General features: G+C 36.8%; 1 pseudogene; it reads right to left on the minus strand.

The window, feature by feature from the left end:
• Positions 1–9,969: 9,969 nt before the first annotated feature.
• Positions 9,970–23,797, minus strand: LOC122433825 (annotated as a pseudogene).
• Between the last annotated feature and the right edge of the window lie 2,408 nt (positions 23,798–26,205).

Genomic DNA, 26,205 nt, shown 5'->3' on the forward strand with positions numbered 1-26,205 from the left:
AGCTATATTGTGATTGAATGTGTGTGAGAGAATGAACACGGACTGGGGACAAGGTTGCAAATGTTTATGCCGAGAATAGGATCCGTGTCCTTAATTTTTCTTTAGATTTGAAAGCCTGAGTAATCACAGTCATGTGTGTGTGTGTGTGTGTGTGTGTGTGTGTGTGCGCGCGTGCATGCGTGTGTGCGTGTGTGTGTGTGCATGTGTGTGTGTGTGCGTGTGCGCTGTGCTTAGTTGCCCAGTCATGTTCTACTCTTTGCAACTGCATGGACTCTAGCCCACCAGGCTCCTCTGTCCTTGGGGATTCTCTAAGCAAGAATACTGGAGTGGGTTGCCATGCCCTCCTCCAGGGGATCTTCCCAACCCAGGGATCGAACCCAGGTCTCCCACATTGCAGGCCGATTCTTTACCATCTGAGCTACCAGGGAAGCCCTTCTGGGGTGTGTGTGTGTGTGTGTGTGTGTGTGTGTGTGTGTGTGTGTGTGTGTGTGTGTGTGTGTGTGTGTGTGTGTGTGTGTGTGTGTGTGTGTGTGTGTCTGTGATGTACACAAAGACAACCCCAATATATAAATTGGCTATTTGGACCTTGGATTATTCCTAAATAAAAGCATATTTTATTCTTAATCAGGTTGGTTACTAGGTCAGCCCACAAAAGCTAATTTAGTCCTATTAGACTGTAGAGTAGATATAGTATGATAGTATGACATAGATTTTAGGTCCTATGAAAAGATAGCCATGAAATGCAGTAGAAGAAAGCAGAGATTTCTCCTTCCTTTAGGTCTAAAAACAAAACCAAGACAAAGCAAAATTTCCCGTCTTGATTATTGATCCTTTTGTACTTCTACTTCCTTGCCTGAACTTAGGTTGTTAACCTAGGTATTAAAGTATAGCACTGACCCAACCTTAATACATGATCTAAAGGGATCCATGTTTCAAAACTGTCAATTTTTAAATATTAATTTATATTAATATTTATGCCACTGTATTGGCATGCAAAAGTGGGAAAGCATTCGATTTAGGTTGCTGAAACACTGTGTCGGTAGGCTGCTCCATCTGTATGTCTCCTCTAAGGTTGGTTCCCCAAAGCTGTTCTGCTTTCTATGGGTCCTTCTTTTCTCCATTTCTAAATATATAGATCCCTTTAAAAAAAACTTTTAAGTTCTTCTGGAGATTCCTTTTGTGGCACAAGATTGGCTTCTGAGTCTGGAGACAGTGAGTAAAAGTAGGTGGTTACATTTTGAGATTATTTGTAAATTGAGTTCTAGTAAAACCAAGACCTGTAAAATAAACATTATCTTCTCATTAGGCAGATATCATCATTAGAGGGTTGATAGTTTTACTCAGGAATGGATGATGCCCTAGAGGTCCAAAAGAGGGGAAAAAAGAGACAAAAAACAGACAACTGTTGAAGGTGCAGGGCTCCAATTCTCTTCCCTCTTCCCTCCAGTGGTAACTCCTTCTGCCCCACTCCCGATTGTATTCAGGTACTTTGATCTGGTTTTACACATTAGATTAACATTACTGGTTCTGTGTTTGATTTTCATTTCATACTTTATTTAAAGAAAGGATTCCATTGCACAGAGATTTTTGGGAAGCACTAGATAAGATGATGTTTCACGTCCATTCCAAATCTGAAATTCAGTGGTTTGTTACTTAAAATCTCACCACTTATAACATCCTACAATATTTGAAATATGTGAAGTATTTTGTTTGTATTTTCTAATTAATTTGAGAGAAATTAAATGTTTTTAAGTTTGATTATAAAAACAAAATTTAAATGTTAATAATAGTACATTAGATTTTAGAGCAAAAAAGTTTTTTATTTCTTGCAAGGTTTGATATTTTAAAACAGCCTTGAAATTCTATTCTATCATTTCCTAGCACTGTGAACTGGATGATTGTCTTGAACTTCTTATTCTTCAATTTACTTATCTGTAAAGTCTCCTTAGTAGTTAGACAAAATGGTAAGACATTTAAAAACTTCAGGAGGCTGATTGGAATATAGTATGACCACATAGTCATACTATACATAGTCATACATAGTATTACTAATAATAATTAGTAATTATTATTATTGCTTATGTTGAAAATCAACTCTGTGTTACTTGTTTGATCACTGAAAATTTGAGTGACTAATTTATAAAACCATTAAAAAAGAAAGAAGGATGAAAGAAAGGAAAATTAGGACATCTAGAATAGTTTGAAGTAGAAACACAAAAAAGGAGAACAGATGGGCAATATCCAGAAAGAAAATTTTGCTCTGTACTGCCCATCTGCTGCTCTTTGCCTGCATGCTTTGCAAGTAATATAAATTTTCAAACAGCCAAGCAATATAATCCTCAATCTAGTTTAATTTGTGTTTGCACCTCATTGGCTGCTGGCAAGGGAATGGTTAGATTCAGATTTGATGGTAAAGCCAGATAGTCCTCATGTTTATCCCATGAGAGGCAAAGCTGTAAAAAGATTAAAATTAGTAGGAAGCAATTATTCTCGTTATTAATCAATTCTAGACACATTTGGCAGCTTTTCTCTGGCAGCAGAGATACCATTCAAATAAAGGTGGTAGAAACTGTTTTAACAGTGTTATTTTAATTGAAAGTTTCAAGCTCTCTTTAGTAGCATAACCTTCTTTGCCCAAGAAGGTGTTAAGATTAGTGTTTCTCATTTGAAAATTACATAATTTTCTAAAAGCACCATTATTATTCATTCTCATTAATTTAAACCATGCTTATTCACAGTTAAGAATAAATAGATGTTTGTTTGATTCAGAAATTAGAGAATAATACAATTTCCTCTTAATGGGAAAAAATTGGTATTATTTTGTCTTCTTTTCACTCCAGGTCAGTTATCAGATGACAATTTTTTTTAAAGGTAGTACTAAAATAAATTTCTGTATTTAGTAGGAAGTTACAAGTTTTTATAGAAATAAAGATGGTAAGGGATTAAGTCTATAGTCTAGACCAAATGACCATTTTAGTCTAGACCAAATGATCATTTTCTCATATAATCAGTCAAGCACTTAAAGATGTATTTTAAAAAGAGTGATTTTTATTTACTTTTAATACTGAAGAGGAAAGTATACTGAAGGTGTTTTTTCTCTCTTCTCTTGGGTAATTCTTGGTACCTTTGGGGATAGGTATAGTCTAATGCAGTCAACAACAATTCCAAATTTTCAGGGTCTTACAACAGTAAATATTTATGTCTTACTTACACTGCATGTCACTCTAAATCCCAGGCTGATGGTCCTGGCTTACTTGGAGCATTGCTAGTCCTTAGGACAGAGTCAGGGAGAAGCATAGTGAAGCACAGAATGACAAATATCACACTTTCCCACTTCGCGGGCCAAAACAAGTCACACGGCACACCTGAGTCCCACACAGTGGGGAGCTGCGGTCCCCTCTGGTAGCGTCGATATCTTCTTCAGGACTTGTCACAAATACAGCAAAAACAGGTCCTGGCAAATTTCTTGTAGGCCTGCACTAAAAATGTGTAAGAAGAGAAGAATTTTAATTGTAAGTTGGTCATCTCTCTAGAGTGGAAGGGGTAGGAAAGATCAAATGAGAAGTGAGAAAGTTAAAATGGATGTTTTATTGTGAACATCTCTTCTGCTGCTACTGCTGCTGCTAAGTCGCTTCAGTCATGTCCGACTCTGTGCGACCCCATAGACGAATATCTCTTCTAGCCTTTCCCAAATTACTCTGATTAAGACTATGTGTCCTGACAAGAACAGAGTGTTAGGATTTTGTAAGGGCATTTTGCTCACTGATTTAAAATTAAGAGAGTCTGTCAAATCATTTTCTTTCTGAATACCTCTCTTGATGTGTTCTTTTAGTGGAAAATTTCTGTGGTCCTACACTAGTTATAATGAACCTATGAGTACTTTGTTATCCTTCATATGTTCCTTTTTATAATTTTTGCCTTCATGTAGATCATGGAAATATTTTGTTCTCAGTTAAACTATGATACAATGTGAGGCAAATAGGTTGGTAAGACATTGATCCTAAAGAACATTATTAGACATTAACATATAAATTTAAACCCTATTTTTTCTCCTCAGAGGAGTGCTGATTCAAGGATCATTCTGTATTCTTAAATAAGTCAAGGTTAATGATACATTTTATATTTCATTTAAGATTTTCAAGTTTATCTGCTAGAGAAGTTACATTAAAAAATCTGAAAGGAACAAATTCCCTCTGAAATAGTAGAAACTGTTTTATAGTACGCTTTTTAATTTATATTCATAACTGTGAGGTAATTATTCTTTGAAATGTTTCATCTCTTCTCTTAAGAAGAGAGGTGGTAATTACACGTTTAAATCTCCGCTTTTTCTCCTAGTCTCTGTGAGAGGGGGGTGGGCCTTCCTTTTACTTGCCTTCTTCTCTGGTGAGAGATGTGGTTCGACATTCCCGTTCTCTGTCTCCTCATTCCCTCTTCTCCATGGGAGGGTGGAGTGACCTATCTGGCTGATAAAGTGGTGAGTGGGAGTCAAGCGTGTGACACTTGGGCCTTCTGCTCTTGGTGTTTGCCTGCTCAGGATCCCAGCCCCGTAACAAAGCTTTATTTGGGTGGGCTCCAAGGGGCTGCTTGTAGTTCCCCAGAGCTGACTGTCAGCAGGTGCATAAGTAACTGCCTCTGAGTTGGGGCTTGATAATTTGCGGCTACACAATTAAACAACATTCTCCAAAAGTACCATCATGTTATGTGTTATACTGATTTCCCACTGCTCTGCCTGACTTCCGTGTATAACTTTGAATTGATTCTGAGTTTAGGCAAGGAAACGCTTGCTGTTCTTTAAACCCTAACCATCTATGCCTCTTTTAACCACTCCCACACCTTGCTCACTTCTGTGGTTTAATGGCTCTACAATACCATGTTATTCTATCCAGCCTTTCTCTTCCTCTTGGCCAGATTGAACTGGAAGATCTGAGGATGGAGCTGGCATCTATATTTTCAGAAAAATACATATTTTTTGATGTGCTCTGAAGTTAAGGAGCTATTGACTTATATCAGCTGTTTCGGTTGTATATATTTTAAAGTTTGTGCTTGTAGTCTCATTTTATTTATGATTTTTGAGATAGGTATGAAATTTACTAAGAAAGATTATTTGTCCTTTTTCACCTTTTGTTCATTTCTATCCTCTTCTCTCCTAAGAGCTAAAAATTTTCTTGTAGATCTTTAGTATTTGAATTTAAAGTAGGTTATTTAATATCACCTTAGCAAAACAATACCAAAAGCAAAAACAATACCCAGTTGTGGATGTGACTGGTGATAGGAGCAAGGTCCGATGCTGCAAAGAGCAATATTGCATAGGAGCCTGGAATGTTAGGTCCATGAATCAAGGCAAATTGGAAGTGGTCAAACAGGAGATGGCAAGAGTGAATGTCGACATTATAGGAAACAGTGAACTAAAATGGACTGGAATGGGTGAATTTAACTCATATGACCATTATATCTACTACTGTGGACAGGAATCCCTTAGAAGAAATGGAGTAGCCATCATGGTCAACAAAAGAGTCCGAAATGCAGTACTTGGGTGCAATATCAAAAACCACAGAATGATCTCTGTTCATTTCCAAGGCAAACCATTCAATATCACGGTAATCCAAGCCTATGCCCCAACCAGTAACACTGAAGAGGCTGAAGTTGAACAGTTCTATCAAGACCTACAAGACCTTTTAGAACTAACACCCAAAAAAAGATGTCCTTTTCATTATAGGGGACTGGAATGCAAAAGGAGGAAGTCAAGAAACACCTGGAGTAACAGGCAAATTTGGCCTTGGAGTATGGAATGAAGCAGGGCAAAGGCTAATAGAGTTTTGCCAAGAGAATGCACTGGTCATAGCAAACACCCTCTTCCAACAACACAAGAGAAGACTCTACACATGGACATCACCAGATGGTCAACACCAAAATCAGGTTGATTATATTCTTTGCAGCCAAAGATGGAAAAGCTCTATACAGTCAGCAAAAACAAGGCCAGGAGCTGATGTGGCCCAGATCATGAATTCCTTATTGCCAAATTCAGACTTAAATTGAAGAAAGTAGGGAAAACCACTAGACCATTCAGGTATGACGTAAATCAAATCCCTTATGACTATACAGTGGAAGTGAGAATTAGATTTAAGGGACTAGATCTGATAGAGTGCCTGATGAACTATGGATGGAGGTTTGTGACATTATACAGGAGACAGGGATCAAGACCATCCCTATGGTAAAGAAATGAAAAAGGCAAAATGGTTGTCTGAGGAGGCCTTACAAATAGCTGTGAAAAGAAGAGAAGTGAAAAGCAAAGGAGAAAAGAAAAGATACACCTATTTGAATACAGAGTTCCAAAGAATAGCCAGGAGAGATAAGAAAGCCTTCCTCAGAGATCAATGCAAAGAAATAGAGGAAAGCAACAGAATGGGAAAGACTAGAGATCTCTTCAAGAAAATTAGAGATACCAAGGGAACATTTCATGCAAAGATGGGCTCAATAGAGGACAGAAATGGTATGGATCTAACAGAAGCAGAAGATATTAAGAAGAGGTGGCAAGAATACACAGAAGAACTGTACAAAAAAGATATTCATGACTGAGATAATCACTATGGTGTGAGCACTCACGTAGAGCCAGACATCCTGGAATGTGAAGTCAAGTGGGCCTTAGGAAGCATCACTACGAACAAAACTAGTGGAGGTGATGGAATTCCAGTTGAGCTATTTCAAATCCTAAAGGATGATACTGTGAAAGTGCTGCATGCAATATGCCAGCAAATTTGGAAAACTCAGCAGTGGCCACAGGACTGGAAAAGGTCAATTTTCATTCTAATCCCTGAGAAAGGCAATCCCAAAGAATGCTCAAACTACCGCACAATTGCACTCATCTCACACGCTAGTAAAGTAATGCTCAAAATTCTCCAAGCCAGGCTTCAGCAATACGTGAACTGTGAACTTCCAGATGTTCAAGTTGGTTTTAGAAAAGGCAGAGGAACCAGAGATCAAATTGCCAACATCTGCTGGATCATCGAAAAAGCAAGAGTGTTCCAGAAAAATGTCTATTTCTGCTTTATTGACTATGCCAAAGCCTTCAACCATGTGGATCACAATAAACTGTGGACAATTCTGAAAGAAATGGACATACCAGACCACCTGACCTGCCTCTTGAGAAATCTATATGCAGGTCAGGAAGCAACAGTTAGAACTGGACATGGAACAACAGACTGGTTCCAAATAGGAAAAGGAGTACATCAAGGCTGTATATTGTCACCCTGCTTATTTAACTTATATGCAGAGTACATCATGAGAAACGCTGGGCTGGATGAAGCACAAGCTGGGATCAAGATTGCCAGGAGAAATATCAATCACCTCAGATATGCAGATGACACCACCCTTATGGCAGAAAGTGAAGAGGAACTAAAGAGCCTCTTGATGAAAATGAAAGAGGAGAGTGACAAAGTTGGCCTAAAGCTCAGCATTCAGAAAACTAAGATCATGGCATCTGGTCCCATCATTTCATGGGAGATAGATGGGCAGACAGTGGAAACAGTGTCAGACTTTATTTTTTTGGGCTCCAAAATCACTGCAGATGGTGACAGCAGCCATGAAATTAAAAGACGCTTACACCTTGGAAGGAAAGTTATGACCAACCTAGATAGCATATTAAAAAGTAGAGACATTACTTTGCCAACAAAGGTCTGTCTAGTCAAGGCTATGGTTTTTCCAGTGGTCATGGATGGATGTGAGAGTTGGACTATAAAGAAAGCTGAGCTCTGAAGAAATGATGCTTTTGAACTGTGGTGCTGGAGAAGACTCTCGAGAGTCCCTTGGACTGCAAGGAGATCCAACCAGTCCATCCTAAAGGATATCAGTCCTGGGTGTTCATTGGAAGGACTGATGCTGAAGTGAAACTCCAGTACTTTGGCCACCTCTTGTGAAGAGTTGACTCATTGAAAAAGACCCTGATGCTAGGAGGGATTGGGGGCAGGAGGAGAAGGGGATGACAGAGGATGAGATTGCTGGATGGCATCACCGACTCGATGGACATGAGTTTGAGTAATCTCCGGGAGTTGGTGATGGACAGGGAGGCCTGGTGTGCTGCAATTCGTGGGGTCACAAAGAGTCGGACACGACTGAGTGACTGAACTGAACTGAACTGACTTATTTAAGATCACTACAAAATTATCCATGAATATATACATATTATTTTTAACAAGCTTTAAATCGTTTAGAAACATATTTACTAAAACTTGAAAATTCTCCTCTAATAAAATTTGCTTCCTTGTATATAACCGTTGAGAATAATCTGGTACTTGTAGATATGGTTTTATATTCCTTATTTTAATGTAAATAATGCATATTACTTAGAGACATTGTAAACGATATATCTTGGTGAAATTTCCATGCCTCATTTTGATAATGCAATGGGATTCTATAGAAAAGACAGATCATAATTTATCTAACCATTCCCAAATGGATAGACTAGGTTTCTGATCATGTACCATTGCAATCCCTCCTGCTCAGTTGTGCAAGAATAGGCTTTCTTCTTAATGCTATGTATGAGAACCTAAAAAAACCACATGTTATTCAAAATAGTGCAATTAAAATACCAGAACATAACATAGAATTGTGCAGACTATTCAGTACTTCTGCAAATTTGAAACTAGAGCACCAAACCAAATTGATACTTCGGGAGATCATGGGGATGGTCTGGGCAAGAGAGCTTTTTGTGCCTGGTGGCTACACAGTGAAGATTAAAAATGTGCAAAATCACTAAATAACAACATCGATAAGTGTAGGGCTGGTGGTGCTGAAAGCATACAGATTAAGTGGAGCTGAAACTGGGTGTATGCCAGGAAGGCAGCAATACAAATTGCCAAAGATGAAAGTGACATGAGGCTGAGGGTGAGCCATCATGGGGGAGGCCTGGGCTCAGGCACTTACTTTATTTTCTAAAATAAAGCTGAATGGAGTCCTGATACTACTGCATCAGTCCAGCTAAGGTCTTTTCCCTTTTCTGCTTAAGGTTGTAATTTCTTGCTTTCTCTGCTTCCTTTGCCTGGAAAAATAATGTATAAATCTACACAGCTTTGGTGTTTTGCATCTTCCTCCTTAGGAATCAAATATGAGTAATTCACATTAGAAAAACAAGGGCTGAGGTAAAACAGACTGTGTTTATGAAACATACATTTCTGCAAGTGGAATAATTCGGCCAAAGGCAATGTATGTTTCACATGTGTGAATTCTGTCAAACTGTTTCTCAAAAGAATAATAAGATTCATGAACACAGAATATGAGAAAATCTGTTTTGCTATTATCATTTTTACCAGCACTAAGTTGAATTAACCTTTAAATTTTGTGATAAATTTATTTCACTTAGAGTGGAAAAATATTTTACTGTTTTCATTTAGATTTTCATTTAGATTTCTGAGATAACTGGTGGAACAATTTTTACATCTTTAAAAAACTGAATCTTCTTATGAGTTATTTGTTGATGTTCTTTGCCTAATTTTATATTGGATTGTTTACTTTCTTGTCAGTGGTTCATAGAAACTTAAAAAAAATGTACATAAACCATGTACCCATAAATGATTTGAAAAAAATTTCTCACAGTCTTTGACCTATAATTTAACTTTGCATGTGGTTTCTTACATTTTTCTGAGTTCAGGTAATTTTTCTCTTGTAGTCCTGAGCTTTGTGATTTGTTTAGAAAGAACTTTCAAGCCCCATATTATCTACATAATCTCTGACGTTTTTGTTTATACTTTTTAAGTGATTTTGTTTTGTTTTGTTGTAATTTGAATTCATATGGTATTTATTTTTATGTAAGCTATGCAGTCGTAACCTAATTTAATTTTTTTCTCAACTGATAACAGTTCTGGGTGCTATCCTTTTGTTATCAGCTCATGTATATTTATAAATCTAAAAATAAACTTAAATTGATCTGTTTCCCTATTGCTAAAGTGTTCCCTGGTTCTTTTTTTCCTTCAGTTTCCAAAGGTTTTATTGGTAAACTAGCTTTAGAGAAGAATGACCAATCCTACTGCATCTAAGCAAGAAGAGCTGTATCCAGGGCCACATCGAGTGGCGCCCAAGGAGGCTGCTCCCTTGTCCACCTCTTTTTCATGGATCCAGTCATAAGCACAAGACATGTCATCAACCAATTCTTCCAGCTGAAACCATAGGTTGGTTTCTTTTTCAGGACTTTTTACTGAATTACTACCACAAGTGACGTTCCTCCCAACTTGAGTGCAGAGGTCCCAAGAATGGTGCCCAGCTTAGAGTCTGCCGGGTTGCCTCCCCAAGCATCAGCCTCCCTGACCTAACTATATCCAGGCCCTTCCAGACCATGGCCACAACTGATCTTGAGTCCATGCACTTCTCCAGCCCTGGAAAGAATGAACGGTCTTGCAGGGCAACATATTGCTGCTCAAAATGTTCATCAGAGACCTGAAGGAACGTCACGGCCACAACATAGAATCCTTCTTGCTCAAAGACCTTGATGATCTTGCCCATAAGGCTTCCATGCACATCATCTGATGGCAATGAAGGTGCTCTGGATGTCAGCTGAGGTCCAAGAAGCTAGTGGGATGTGGATGACTCCTGTTCTGCTGTGCCAGAGCTGGAACTGGAGACTATCTTTAAATTAAAATTTTGTTTTGACTAATTGTTAACGTTTCTTTTTTCCGCTAAAAGAACTTCAGGGTGACAAAGACACTCTCCAAACTTGACCAAACTGTAGTCAGGTGTTTCTGAGGTCTTTTCTAGACTGTGCCTCAACCTTGGGCTTTAGTCACCATCCTTGTAGTCGAGTTTTAGCAAGAATCTTCCGGAGTCAGTTTAGACACTTTTCCCTTACCCCTGCTATCTGATCACCCATGATATATGATCAAAATTCTCATCCTCCTTCACTCCCCACCCTCCATATCTCATCACTCTGACTTGCCTTCTGCAACATTAAATGCATATATAAGAAATGTAAATAAACTTTCAAATGAGTTTTTTTGGGGTGAATTTGTAAAGTTTATGCCTCTGAAGTTATCAAAGTTTAAAGCAGCACCAAGACATTTGGGACACGTTATCTATTGATTGAATACAATTTGTACAAGATGTCACTCAATATAAATTCTTTGAAGAAAAAGGATATTTCATTGTAAATGGAGGGGAAAAGTTTTATTGGTATTTTATCTTGAAAATAAGATAAAAATTAAAGAATAAATATTTTTCTTAATTTTATCAAAATAAGGGATATAATTTTTTTGGATCATTAATTTTATTTTGTTTTTAAAATTAATTTATTTTTTAATTGAAGGATAATCACTTTACAGAATTTTGTTGTTTTCTGTAAAACCTCAAAATGAATAAATCTTAGGTATACAAATATCCCCTCCCTTTTGAAGCTCCCTCCCAACTCCCTCCCCACCCCACCCCTTTAGATTGATACAGAGCCCCTGTTTGAGTTTCTTAAGCCATACAGCAAATTTCCATTGGCTATCTATTTTACATATAGTAATATAAGTTTCCATGTTACTCTTCCATACATCTCACCCTCTCCTCCTCTCTCCCCATGTCCATATGTCCATTCTCTCGGTCTGTTTCTCCATTGCTGCCCTGTAAATAAATTCTTCAGTACCATTTTTCTAGATTCTGTATATATGTGTTAGAATACGATATTTATCTTTCTTTTTCTGACTTATTTCATTCTTTATAATAGGCTCTAGATTCATCCACCTCATTAGAACTGACTCAAATGTGGTTCCTTTTTTTGGCTGAGTAATATTCCATTGTGTATATGTACCACAACTTCTTTATCCATTTATATGTTGATGGACATCTAGGTTGCTTCCATGTTCTAGCTATTGTAAATAGTGCTGCAGTGAACAATGGGATACATGTGTCTGTTTCAATTTTGGTTTCCTCTGGGTATATGCCTAGGAGTGGGATTCCTGGGTCATATGGTGGTTTTATTCCTAGTTTTTTAACGACTCTCTATACCATCTTCCATAGTGGCTGTATTAAATTTATGTTCCCACCAATGGTGCAAGAGTGTTCCCTTTTCTCCACATCCTCTCCAGCATTTACTGTTTGTAGACTTTGTGATGATGGCCATTCTGACCGGTGTGAGGTGATAGCTCATTGTGGTTTTGATTTGCATTTTTCTAATAATGAGTGATGTTGAGCATCTTTTCATGTGTTTGTTAGCCATCTGTCTGTCTTCTTTGGAGAAATGTCTGTTTAGGTCTTTTCCCCACGTTTTGATTGGGTTGTTTGTTTTTCTGGTATTGAGTTGTATGAGCTGCTTGTATAATTTGGAAATGAATCCTTTGTCAGTTGTTTCATTTGCTATTATTTTCTCCCATTCTGAGGGTTGTCTTTTCACCTTTCTTATAGTTTCCTGTGCTGTGCAAAAGCTTTTAAGTTTAATCAGGCGTCACTTGTTTACTTTTGTTTTTACTTCCATTACTCTAGGAGGTGGGTCATAGAGGATCCTGCTTTGATTTATGTCATCGAGTGGTTCTGCCTATGTTTTCCTCTAAGAGTTTTATAGTCTCTGGTCTTATGTTTAGGTCTTTCATCCATTTTGAGTTTCTATTCCATTACTCCAGGAGGTGGGTGGGTCATAGAGTATCTTGCTTTGATTTATGTCATTGAGTATTCTGCCTATACTATCCACTAAGAGTTTTATAGTTTCTGGTCTCAAATTTAGGTCTTTAATCTATTTTGAGTTTATTTTTTTGTATGGTGTTATAAAGTGTTCTAATTTCATTCTTTTACATGTAGCTATCCAGTTTTTCCAGCACCATTTATTGAAGAGGCTATCTTTGCCCCATTGTACATTCTTGACTCCTTTGTTAAAAATAAGGTACCCATAGGTGCATGGGTTTATTTCTGGACTTTCTATCTTGTTCCACTGGTCTATATTTCTGTTTTTGTGCCAGTGCCATACCATCTTGATGACTGTAGCTTTGTAGTGTAATCTGAAATCAGGAAGGTTGATTCCTCCAGCTCCATTCTTCTTTCTCAAGACTGCTTTGGCTATTTGGGATCTTTTTTGTTTCCATATGAATTGTGAAACTATTTGCTCTAGTTCTGTGAAAAAGGTCATTAATAATTTGATAGGGATCACATTGAATCTGTAGATTACTTTTGTTAGTATAGTCATTTTCACAATATTGATTCTTCCTACCCAGGAACATGGAATACCTCGCCATCTGTTTATGTAATTTTTAATTTTTTTCATCAGTGTCTTGTAATTTTCTGTGTAAAGTTCTTTTGTCTCCAAGATATTTAATTCTTTTTGTTGCAGTGGTGAATGGAATTGATTGCTTCATTTCTCTTTCTGATTTTTCATTGTTAGTATATAGAAATGCAAGTGATTTCTGTGTATTGATATTGTATCTTGCAACTTTGCTAAATTAACTGACTAGTAATTTTCTGATACTATCTTCGGGGTTTTCTATGTGCAGTATCATGTCATCTGCCAACGGTGAGAGTTTTACTTCTTCTTTTCCAATCTGGATTCCTTTTATCTCTTTTTCTTCTCTGACTGCTGTAGCTAGGACTTCCAGGACTATGTTGAATAATAGTGGGGAAAGTGGACACCCTTGTCTTATTCCTGATCTTAGGGGGAATGCTTTCAGTTTTTCACCATTGAGAATAATGTTTGCTGTAGGCTTATCACAAACAGCCTTTACTATGTTGAAATAAGTTCCTTCTATGCTCATTTTTTGAAGAGTTTTATTCATAAATGGATGCTGAATTTTGTCAAAGGCTTTTTCTGCATCTATTGAGATTATCATATGATTTTTATCTTTCAACTTGTTAATATGGTGTATCACATTGATTGATCTGCATATATTAAAGAATCCTTGCATCCCTGGAATAAACCCAGCTGGATCATGGTGTATGAGCTTTTTGTTGAGTTGCTGAATTCTGTTTGCTAAAATTTTGTTGAGGATTTTTGCATCTATGTTCATCAGTAATAATTGGCCTGTAGTTTTCTTTTTTTGTGTTGTTTTTGTCTGGTTTGGGTATCAGGGTGATGGTGGCCTCATAGAATGAGTTTGGAAGTGTTCCTTCCTCTGAAAATTTTTGAAAAAGTTTTAGAAGGATGGGCATTAGCTCTTCTCTAAATGTTTGATAGAATTCTCCTGAGAAGCCACCTGGTCCTGGGCTTTTGTTTTTTGAGAGATTTTTGATCACAGCTTCAATTTGAGTGCTTGTAATTGAATTATTCATAATTTCTATTTCTTCCTGGTTCAGTCTTGGAAGATTGAACTTTTCTAATAATCTGTCCATTTCTTCCATGTTATCCATGTTATTGCCATATAGTTGTTCATAACAGACTCCTTTAATCCTTTGTATTGCTGCATTGTCTGTTGTAACCTCTCCTTTTCATTTCTAATTTTGTTAACTTGATTCTTCTTTTTTCCTTGGTGAGTCTGGCTAAAGGTTTGTCAATTTTGTTTATCTTCTCAAAGAACCAGCTTTTACTTTTATTAATCTTTACTACTGTTTATTTTATTTCTTTTTCATTTATTTCTGCTCTGATCTTTATGATTTCTTTCCTTCTACTAATTTTCGGGTGTCTTTGTTCTTCTTATTCCAGTTGTTTTAGGTATAAAGTTAGGTTGTCTATTCAATGTTTTTATTGTTTCTTGACATAGGATTTTATTGCTATAAACTTCCCTCTTAGAATTGCTTTTGCTGCATCCCATAGATTTTGAGTTGTGTTTTTGTTGTCATTTGTTTCTAGAAATTTTTTATTTCCCTTTTGATTTCTTCAGTAACCTGTTGTTTATTTAGAAATGTATTGTTTAATCTCCATGTGTTTGTGTTTTTTACAGTTTTTTTCTTGTAATTGATATCTAGTCTCATAGCGTTGTGGTCGGAGAAGATGCTTGATACGATTCCAATTTTCTTAAATTTACTGAGGTTTGATTTGTGACCCAAGATGTGGTCTATCCTGGAGAATGTTCCTTGTGCACTTGAGAAGAAGATGTGTTCTCCTGCATTTGGATGGAATGTCCTGAAGACATCAATGAGATCCATCTCATCTAATGTATCATTTAAGACTTGTGTTTCCTTATTAATTTTCTATTTTGATGATCTGTCCATTGGTGTGAGTGGGGTGTTAAAGTCTTCTACTATTACTGTGTTACTGTCATTTTCTCCTTTTATGTCTGTTAGTGTTTGTCTTATGTATTGAGGTGCTCCTTTATGTTGGGTGCATAGACATTTACAATTGTTCTGTCTTCCTCTTGGATGGATACCTTGATCATTATGTAGTCTTGTCTCTTGTAATATTCTTTAAGGTCTATTTTGTCTGATATGAGGATTGGGACTCCAGCTTTCTTTTGCTTCCCATTTGCATGGAATATATTTTTCCACCCTCTCACTTTCAGTCTATATGTGTCTTTAGGTCTGAAGTGGGTTTCTTGTAGACAGCATATACATGGGTCTTGTTTTTGTATCCATTCAGTCAGTCTGTCTTTTGGTTGGAGCATTTAATCCATTTACAGTTAAAGTATTTATTGATATATATGTTCCTATTGCCATTTTCTTAATAGTTTGGGGTTGATTTTCTAGATCCTTTTTCTTCTATTGTATTTTTTGACTATATAAGTCCCTTTAACGTTTGTTGTATAGCTGGTTTGCTGGTACTGAATTCTCTTAACTTTTGCTTGTCTGAAAAGCTTTTTGTTTCTCCATCAATTTTGAATGAGATCCTTTCTGAGTACAATAATCTTGGTTGTAGATTTTTCCCTTTCGGTACTTTAAATATATCTTGCCTTTCCCTTCTGACCTGCAGAGTTTCTGCTGAAAGGTCACCTGTTAAATGAATGGGGTTTCCCTTATATGTTACTTGTTGCTTTTCCCTTGCTGCTTTTTATATTCTTTCTTTGTGTTTACTCTTTGTCAGTTTGATTAGTATGTGTCTTGGCATGTTTCTCCTTAGGTTTATCCTATATGGGACTCTTTCTGCCTCTTGGACCTGATTGACTATTTCCTTTTCCATGTTGGGGAAATTTTCAACTATAATCTCTTCAAAAATTATCTCATACCCTTTCTTTTTCTCTTATTCTTCTGGGACCCCTATAATTTGAATGTTGGTGCATTTGATATGGTTCCAGAGGTCTCTGAGACCACCCTAAGTTCTTTTCATTCTTTTTACTATATTCTGCTCTTTAGAATTTATTTCCACCATTTTATCTTTCAGCTCACTGATTCATCCTTCTGTTTCAGATATCCTACTATTGATTCCTTCTAGAATATTTTAATTTCAGTAATTCTGTTGTTTGTCTCCGGATGTTTATTCTTTAATTCTTCTAGGTCTTTGTTAATTGATTCTTGCATTTTCTCCATTTTGTTTTCAAGGTTTTTAATCATCTTTGCTATCATTATTCTGAATTCTTTTTCAGGTAGTTTGCCTATTTCCTCTTCATTTATTTGAACTTCTGTTTTTCTAGTTTGTTCCTTCATTTGTGTAGTATTTCTCTGCCTTTTCATTTTTTTTTAAACTTATTGTGTCTGAGGTCTTCTTTTCCCAGGCTTCTGGGTTGAATTCTCTCTTTCTTTTGGTTTCTGCTCTCCTAAGGTAGTCTACCATCTTGGAGTCAGTGCTCCCACTCCAAAGGCTTGGTCTCTTCATCTAGGACTGATGAGATGAAAACGACCTCTTTGTTTTTCAGACCTCCTGTTGTAGTTATTTCCAAAATCTGGTCGACCACATCTTCATCCTGAGGCTTGCCTCGGGAGCCACAGTTCCTCTATTGGCAGGGATATCATTTTAATTGCTTTGATTTTTGGCATTCCCAAGGTATGAATCTAGAGTGTTTTGCTGTAATTTTTTTCTGAAAAAATTATATAAAAACATGATATGAAGTAATTTGCTTCATGTCTGACTTTTGCAACAGGGTTCTAAAGCAGGCCATTTTTGCTAAAATATGCAAGCTCTGTTTGCTAAACATTTTGATTTTAGAACAATGTTGTTTAAAGCATTGTTCTTGTTCCCATGTTTCATTTTGTTGTCTTTAATTGCTAACTTTTCATTCTTACATTATAATTGACTTGCACTGTATTTTTATTGTATTATTTGAAGTAACATCTGATAATAAGAGATGGACAAATAATGCAGTATGACATGTAGGAATATATAATTCACTTAGGTTTAGGAACTAATAATTAAGCTATTCAAATAGGCTATTTTAACACCATAATTAATAATTACTTTATTTTTCCCTATCTAGCCTCACAACTGTGTGGACTCAGAAAATTTCTATTCAGATAGTCTCCACATCCTTTTGTCATGCAACTGTTATATGTTTTTTGGAAATTTCCTTATTTGGGTAAGTTATATACTGGATATTTTTCCATGTCAGGACCTATGAATATACTTTATTCTTTTACCTTGTATATATGCCTCATAGGTTTATCTAGTCTTCTGTTGGTGAAAATTTGTGAAACCTCTTATTTTTCAATAATATGATGAGTATCTTGCATACCCTTTTTTAGAGATATGAGAATATTTCTCTAGAATAGCTATTCAGTAGACTTGCTGGGTTGAGGATAGGTATATTACATTTTCATGTACTTTATAAGTATGTGCTTTTCAATGCATTGGCCAATTATATGTTTCCCTGGACAGTATATGAACACCCCATTATTATGTTTGTCCATTCCGTGAATGTTTCAATGTTACTTTTTTCTCAACCTGATGGATGAAAACTGACGTTTCATGTTTTGTTTTTTTTTCCTGCTAACCAACAAAGTTGAGTTCTTTTTTGTATACATATTGCTATTGTTTCATTTTTTGTGAACATTCTTCATGTATATTTGCCCACTTTTCTGGTGAATTGTTTGACTTTTTCCTGTTGAATTTACAAGGCTATTCAATATATTCTAAGTACTAAACTCTAATCTCTTATATATTACACATATTTTCTACTTGACTATTGCTTGTCTGTTCATTTCATTTATTTTAATGTTGATCTGTTTATGATTTTTGAATTTTAAAAAGTTGTCTTCCCTATTTTTGACTGTATTTCCTTCTAATGCTTTTTCTATTTTATTTTTAACAGTTTTAAAAGCTAGCTTCTTAACCCACTAGAAATTTGCGTTTTTGAGAAGTGTGAAGCAAAGAAATCCTGTGGGCTCTATGTTTAAAATATATCCAAACCTGTTATTGCTCTCCACCAAGCTACTCCTCTGGTTCAAAACACCATCACGGGTTCTGGATTTCTGCTTCCCTGATTGTCTTATGTATACACTTGCTTCTGAGAGGCTATTTTCAACACAACCAGCAGGGACATCTTTTCAAAAAGCAATATAGCAATAGCTACCCTTTTTACTCAGAGTGCAACCAGTGTTCTTCAGGCTAAAATGAGCTGGCCTTATCTCCTGCTATGTGTCAAAGAGGGTAGACCTCTTTGTCTACCCCTGCTTTTGCCCCTCACCATCTTTCACCGTGCATTGGCTTCAGTTTATACACCAGCCCAGGCCTGCTCACCTGCCCTGCTTTCTGCTTACAGTAGTGACTTTCTACTTACAGTAGTGACTTTCTACTTACGGTAGTGACTTGCTGTGTCTCACTGGCCTAGAGCCGGGCTGCGGCTGCGGTAGCTGCTTCTGCTTTAGGTTGACATTCCTCCTGTGCCTGCTGCTCCTGATCCCCCTTTAATACCTGGATACAACTTCCTCTTACTTCCTGTTTCTCTGTTCCATGTTGCCACTGATTTTTAAGATACCAGTTGCAGCTATCCATTTCACTAAGCACCACACATGTGCAGCTTGGAAGCGTAAGGGGCTAATTCATAAAAGATGGAACTTTGACTGAAGGGGGATGGGAGTGAGTGGATAAATTCTTCTCTCTTCTCCCTCCTTTTAAAGGCAGAGTAGCCTTATGTGATCTTTCTTAAGATGTCTTACATAACCCAGGCATCAGTTTATATAAGGCGGTGTCCCAATCCATAACACTCTGCCTTATTTTGTCCTATCTCATCCCCTACTAGAGCTTCACTGGTGGTTTAGATGGTAAAGAATCTGCCTCCAGTGTGGGAGACCTGGGTTTGATCCCTGGCATAGGAAGATCCCCTGGAGAAGGGCATCTTCTGGAGAAGGGCAACCTGTTCCAGTGTTCTTGCCTAGATAACCGCCATGGACAGAGGTGCCTGGTGGGTTACAGTCTGTGGGATTGCAAAGAGTCAGACACAACTGAGTGACTAACACACTCACACACACACACACACACGCGCACACACACACTCACACACACATGCATACACTCACACACAGGAGCACGCACACACACACACTCACACACACACACACACATGCACACACACTCACACGCACGCACGCACACACATTCACACACACGCGCGCACACACACACACACACACTCACACACACTCACACACTCATACACACATCTCTACTCTTCCATTTTCCCAGTGTTCATGCTTCCCTGGTATTGTATTTCCCAATAAAATGTTAACAAAAATATGTTTCCTTCAGAGTCTGTTTTCTAGTGGAACACAGTGAAGATATTTATTCTTAATTATTTTGTACGCTTATATTTGTTTCTAGGCTAGCTATGTCTTCTAGTTATTCCCTTCATACCCATTCCTCAACGTCATAGAGAAATCTGTTCCCTTGAATATGTGAACTGTTCATGGGAGGACTGTGAAATATGATAAAAGAACTAAAAATAACCAACTGAGCATCTCCAATAGCAGTTACCTCAACAGTTCTAACTCACATCTGACAGTCTTCCTGTATTTCCTATCTCAGTATTAACACTGCCAGATAGCCAGTTGCTTCACCCTGAAACTCTAGAATAATCCTTAAATCCCCATATCCGGTTGGTTAACAAGTCTTTCTAACGCACTTGCTCAAACATCCCTCAAATATTTTCTCTTCTCCCTGATGACCTTGCATTCATCGAGCTCTGTGCTCTGTCAGATGTCAGCTGTGTCACCCGCTCAGAGTGGCTCTCCTGATACCCTATTTAAAGAGCCTTCCCTTTATCGTTGTTGTACCCTGTTTATTTCCTTCATACTGTTATAACAAATCGCAATGACTCATTTAAACCTTTTTAACTAATTTATCAGCTGTTTCTTCATTGGAATGTAAGTGCTATGTTTTCTGAGGTAGCCACAGTGTCTCATTTCTAGTCGTAGCAGTCTCTCTGTAAAGAATGGATGACTGAAGAACACCATACTTTCTTAGTGGGGTCTTTTGCTTCCACTTTCCTTACTCAGCTATTCTAATCCACCCTCCACACTGATAGAACTGTTTATCAGAAACAGAGATCTGATCATGTTACTTCCCAATTTAAAAACCTTAATTTTCATAAGTACAAGATAGACATCAATTTCTTCAGACTATAAAAAGAAACAAAAATGGATTAAAGAACTAAATGTAAGATTGGATACTTTAAAACAGAGGAAAACATACACAGAATACTCTTTGACATTAATCATAGCAGTTTTTTTGGATCCTTCTCCTAGAATAATGGAAATAAAAACAAAAATAAGCAAATGGGATTTAATTAAATGTAAAAGCTTTTGTACAGCAAAGGAAACCATCAGCAATACAAAAAGACAACATACTGAATGGGAGAAAATATTTGCAAATGCCATGACCAATCAGGTATTAATATCTAACATATATAAATAGCTTGTAAAACTCAATATAAAAAAAAAACTGATTGAAAAGTACAAGAACTGACATTTTTTCCAAAGAGGAAATGCAGGTGACCAACAGGCATGGGGAAAAAAGATGCTCAACAGCACTAATCATCAGGGAGATGCAAATAAAAACCAAAATGAGATATCACCACACACCTGTAAGAATGGCTATCATCAAAAAGACCACAAATTACAAATATTTGTAAGTATGTGAAGAGAAGGGAACCCTTGTACCCTGTTGCAGGCAATGTAAATTGGTACAGCTATTGTGGAAAATAGTATGGAGGTTTCTCAAAAAACTAAAACTACATTAAAAAAATTATTTTTGCTGGGCACGGGGCTGCAACATGGGCTTTTCTCTAGTCGCAGCGAGCTGGCGCTGCTCTTCACTGCGGTGAGTGGGTTCCCGTGGCGCTTCGCTCGTGGTGGGCAGGTTCTGGAGGGCGGGCCCAGTAGGTGCGTCCTGCGGGCCCAGGAGGTGCCCCTTGCGGGCTCAGTAGCTACATCCTGCGGGCTCAGTAGCTGCAGCCCCTCGGCTCTCAGGCACAGGCCCAGTAGTTGTGGTGCTTGGGCTTTTGCTCCAAAGCTTGTGGGATCTTCCTGGACCAAGGATCGAACCTGTGTCTCCTGCATTAGTAGGCAGATTCTTTACCACTGAACCACCAGGGAAGCCCTAGAACTACTTTCAATCTACTTTAAATGAGGTTTTAAGAAGAATTGAATGTACAGTACTAGGTCAAAATAGTATAATTCATATTTGGCCTCAAATTACTCATTGAAAAAACTTGATCCTCTATAGTTTTGGAATTTAAAAAGCCCATGAATTTGTCTAGATTATATTTATCCTTTCTCCATAGACAATTTTTTCATAGATTAAAATTTTTTTTTATTTTTAGTGCTTCTTTCATTTCCTATTTTTAAATTTCAATTTTTTTCATATTTTAGAATCTTAATTAAACAGTATCATTTTCTAGATAGAGCTATAGAAATTACACAAAAAATAATTGTATTTTGTGATTAGTCTGTGGGGTTAATTTCTCTTATGCCATTCTTCTGCAGATTAGATGTTTAGGTGTGGCAATTACTAAAAATTTACATTTTAATGTCTTTTTCTTCAAAAATAATTTAAGAAGCATACATAATTGACATTAAGCTTTTGTATTGGCCGCGTAACTGACTTCTGATAGTTTTCTGTATTGGTCCTATAATAGTTTGGAAACCTTTTTCTTACTACAGTTATTTCCATGCAGGTTTAGAGAATTAATTTTATTTATTTATTCCTGGCTGTGTGGGGTCCCTGCTGCTGCACGGGCTTTTCTCCAATTGCAGAGAGTGGTGGCCACTCTGTAGTTGTGATGCACAGGCTCCCAGGCTCTCGTTAAGGGGCCTTCTCACTGCGGAGCGTGGGCTCCAGGGCGCATGGGCTTCAGCAGTTGCTGCATGCGGTCTCAGCAGTTGTGGCTCCCAGGCTTTAGAGCGTGGGGTCAATAATTGTGCCACATGGGCCCAGATGCCCCAAGGTGAGTGCGATCTCCAGGATCAGGGACCGAACCCGGGGTCTCCTGTGTTGGCAGGTAGACTCAGTACCACTGAGTCAGCAGGGAAGCCCCTATTTCCGTACAGTTTAATGGTGTGATTTGATTAATTAGTACTTTGTCCCTTTCAGATCTATGCTGTTCTAACATACATTTTTTTTTTTTAAGTTAGTCTTTTAAATTACATTGACCTTTGAACAATGTGGGAGTGAGGGTTTCAACCCTCTCTATTCAGTTAAAAAAACCCGTGTACACCTTATAACTGACCCTGCATGTTGATGTTCTTTACATACATGGTTCCTGAATATCAGCAGTCTGCATTCTCAGATTCAACCAGCCGTGGGTCATGCGGCACCAGAATATTTAGTATTTTTAAAAATCCATGCACAATTGGACCCACACCTGGGTCAGACTGGTGTTGTTCAAGGATCAACTGTATATAGATAAAACACACTTTAAAAAAAAAAATTTCCTACCTTGTAAATCAACTCTTTAATTTTCTGATCTTTAATACTACTTTGTAGGATAAAATGTTCCCACATTCATTGCCAATAAAATGTTTAGTGATTAACAATTTAGAGAATACATTTTGAAAGTCCTTGGCATATTAATAAGTAGTGCTATGACCTCCCCATTATTTATAAAATGGATAAATTCAATAAATAATCTGACATAATTTTATGGATTGGTAAGAAATGTTAACATTGTTAGCTGAAATTATTTTCCCAATTATTTTCTTGATCTTCTCCTGTTTTTTTAAAGTAGAGTTTGTGAGAAGCTATTAAGTATAGTTTGAAAAAAATTTTAAACCCTGTAAGCCATTTCAAAGATCATATTATCAAATATGACGAAGTAATAGACTAGTCGGAGGCTGTGATCCTCAAAATTGTTCTGCTCATTGCATTTCTCAAGTCATTAGGATGGATTATTATTATTTGTATTGAACAGTCTTTTTTAAAAAATTATTTAAAAACTGTAACTTTGAGGCATTTACTCCTAGCCATGAGGGACTAATAGGTACTGAATTTCCTATATATGAACAACTAGGGAAAAATATGAACAACTGGGGAAATGTAAACATGCTATTTTAAGACACTAGACAATAGTGCCTTGAGAAAAAAGAATGTCTTGAGAAAGAAGAAACACACTAGTTGGTGCCAGTGATTGAGCCAGCTTTCTGCTGGAAACAGCTGATGAATTGGAGGGCAGGCAGAGAAAACCCAAGCGAAGCACAGCGGTCCCGCTGGATTGCAAGATAAATACCAGAGTTTGGGGAGGCAACTTAAATTTGCAAAGCGGAGTACTGGCGAAGAATGATTTTGAGGTATAAACCTCTAGGAATCTACTTGTGGGTCCACTTGTATTTTTGACTGAATATCAAGTTTCTCCAGGAAAAATTGAAATTCTATGAAACCACGTGAAGAATTACATGGAACAATTCCAGATATGGAGGAACCGTGTATGTAAATTTGAAGTTGAACGTACAAGGTTGGAAGACTGTCAATCTACTGGCTGTAACTGTCATTTCCAGCCAGTTACAGTAGAGATGTATTACAGTTCTATAATCCTACACCTACCTTAGAGGAGTCACGCATTAATAGGAGAGCTAAACTAGACCTACAGTGAAGGCTACTGTATTTATACCCTTAAAAAAAATCTTAACAACCAACACTGAAAGGATCATGGTGATCCACAAAACACTTAATTTTAGCCAAAAGGCCAAGAAGTGATTAATATACAAAACAAAAAACATAATATTTGAAATGAAGAAATCAAAGTCCAGACACTCAACAACATAAAATTTACAATACTTCATCATTTTAGCAATCAGTCAGTAATTAATAGACAAAGAAGTGTAAATATATGATCCATGGTAAAAAAAAAAAAAAAGTACAGTAATAGAAACAGAACCAGAAACAGCAGTGATATTTGAATAAGCAGACAAGAACTTCAAAATTTCCACTGTAAACACTTTCAAAGCATTATAAGTTAAATAAGAATACAAGAACAATAGAAAAGGAAATCATAAAATTAAAACTTATAGAATCTAACTAAAAATGCAAATGAAATATAAAACATAAAAAAATGTACAGTAAAAGGGCTTGAAAACAGATGCTACAAAGAAAAGATAAGGCATAATGCTATAGACTGAATGTTTATGTCCTTCCAGAAATCATATGATGAAACCTAATCTCTAGTGTAGTGAAATTTGGAGGTAGTGCCTTTGGGAGGTGACTAAGTCATGAGAATAGAGACCTCATGGGTGACATTAGTGCTTTTATAAGAGGGACCCCTGAGATTTCAGTTACCCATCTGTCATATGGTCTATGAACCAAGAAGTCAACTCTCACCTTACACAGAGTCTGACAACCTCTTGATCTTGGACTTTCTAGCCTCTAGAACTCCGAGAAATAAATTTCTGTTGTTTATAAGGCACTAAATGTATGATAACTGGTTATAGCAACCCAAACAAAGACACATAGATACAACAATAGACAGTAACCAAACTGAAGCACAAAGAGAAAAAATTTTTTAAAAATGAACGGAATGAGAATTGATCTCAGAAGTAAAGGCAGGCGGGGGTGATGTGGGGAAGGACATAAAAGATTATAGAAGAAATTGCTTAAATTTTCCAAAATTTTATGAAAACTTTGAGCTCACAGTTTCAAGAAGTTTAATGATTCCTAAGCAATATAAACATCAAAGAAATCCGTATTAAGGTATATTCCCAGTTGGCACAGTGGCAGAGAATCCACCTGCCAATGCAGGAGATGTAAGAGACATGGGTTTGACCCCTGGGTTGGGAAGATCCCCTGGAGAAGGAAATAACAATCCATCCCAGTATTCTTGCCTAGAAAATTCCATGGACAGAGGAGCCTGGCAGGTTACATTACCCGGGGTTGCAAAGAGTTGGACACAACTGAGCATGCATGCTTGCAATAATAAAATTTACCACACCAGGGATTACATAATAATCTTAAAATCAACCAGAATATAGAAAAACAAAGAAAAGAATAATTTTGTAGACTTGTCATCAGCGTCTACATATGCAATTGTAGAGTTGCATATTGCACGCCATTTATATATAAATAGAATGTATGTACATATATGTAGACTATTATGTATAATGTGTTATGATGTATAACATTTATATCAATGTATATATGTACAAGACATATATGTTTATATGATGTATAATATATATGTACAGTAGTGCAGATGTAAATAGAATACTAAAAAATAAATAAATAATTCCAAAAGAAAGAAAAAGAGAAAAAAAGAATAAAGAATATATGGAGAAAATACAAAACACAAAAAGCTGGTTTATTTAACCCAATCATACCAATTATATGAAGTGTAAAATGTCTAAGAAAGAACTGCGTGATAGAATTTTCAGTTATAAAATAAGTGTTCCTTGTCCACATGTCACCTATACTGTCCACACATGGTTTTTGAACATTTGAACTATGGCTAGGTTGACTGAAGATCTCAATTTTTTATGTTTTTATTGTAATTTATTTTAGTTTAAACAGCTCTATGTGGTCAGTTGTCACTGCATTAGACAGTGGACATCTCAACACTCCAGTAAGAAGGCAGTAGTTATCAGTCTAGATGAAAAAGCAAGATTCAGTTTAATATTGGCTGTAACAGACATACTCTATATATGAACATTCAGATTGAAAAGTATAGGATAGAAAAAATATGTCAAGCAAACATTAATTATCAGAAATATGGAGTAGATATATGAACAATCTGATGACCTGAATCAAGATTGCCAGGAGAAATATCAATAACCTCAGATATGCAGATGACACCACCCATATGGCAGAAAGGGAAGAACTAAAGATCCTTTTGATAAAAGTGAAAGAAGAGAGTGAAAAAGCTGGTTTAAAGTTCAACATTCAGAAAACTAAGATCATGGCATCTGGTCCCATCACTTCATGGCAAATAGATGGGGAAACAGTGGAAACAGTTACAGACTTTATTTTCCTGGGCTCCAAAA

This window comes from Cervus canadensis, chromosome 33 (assembly GCF_019320065.1).
Source record: "Cervus canadensis isolate Bull #8, Minnesota chromosome 33, ASM1932006v1, whole genome shotgun sequence".
Classification (NCBI taxonomy): Eukaryota; Metazoa; Chordata; class Mammalia; order Artiodactyla; family Cervidae; genus Cervus; species Cervus canadensis.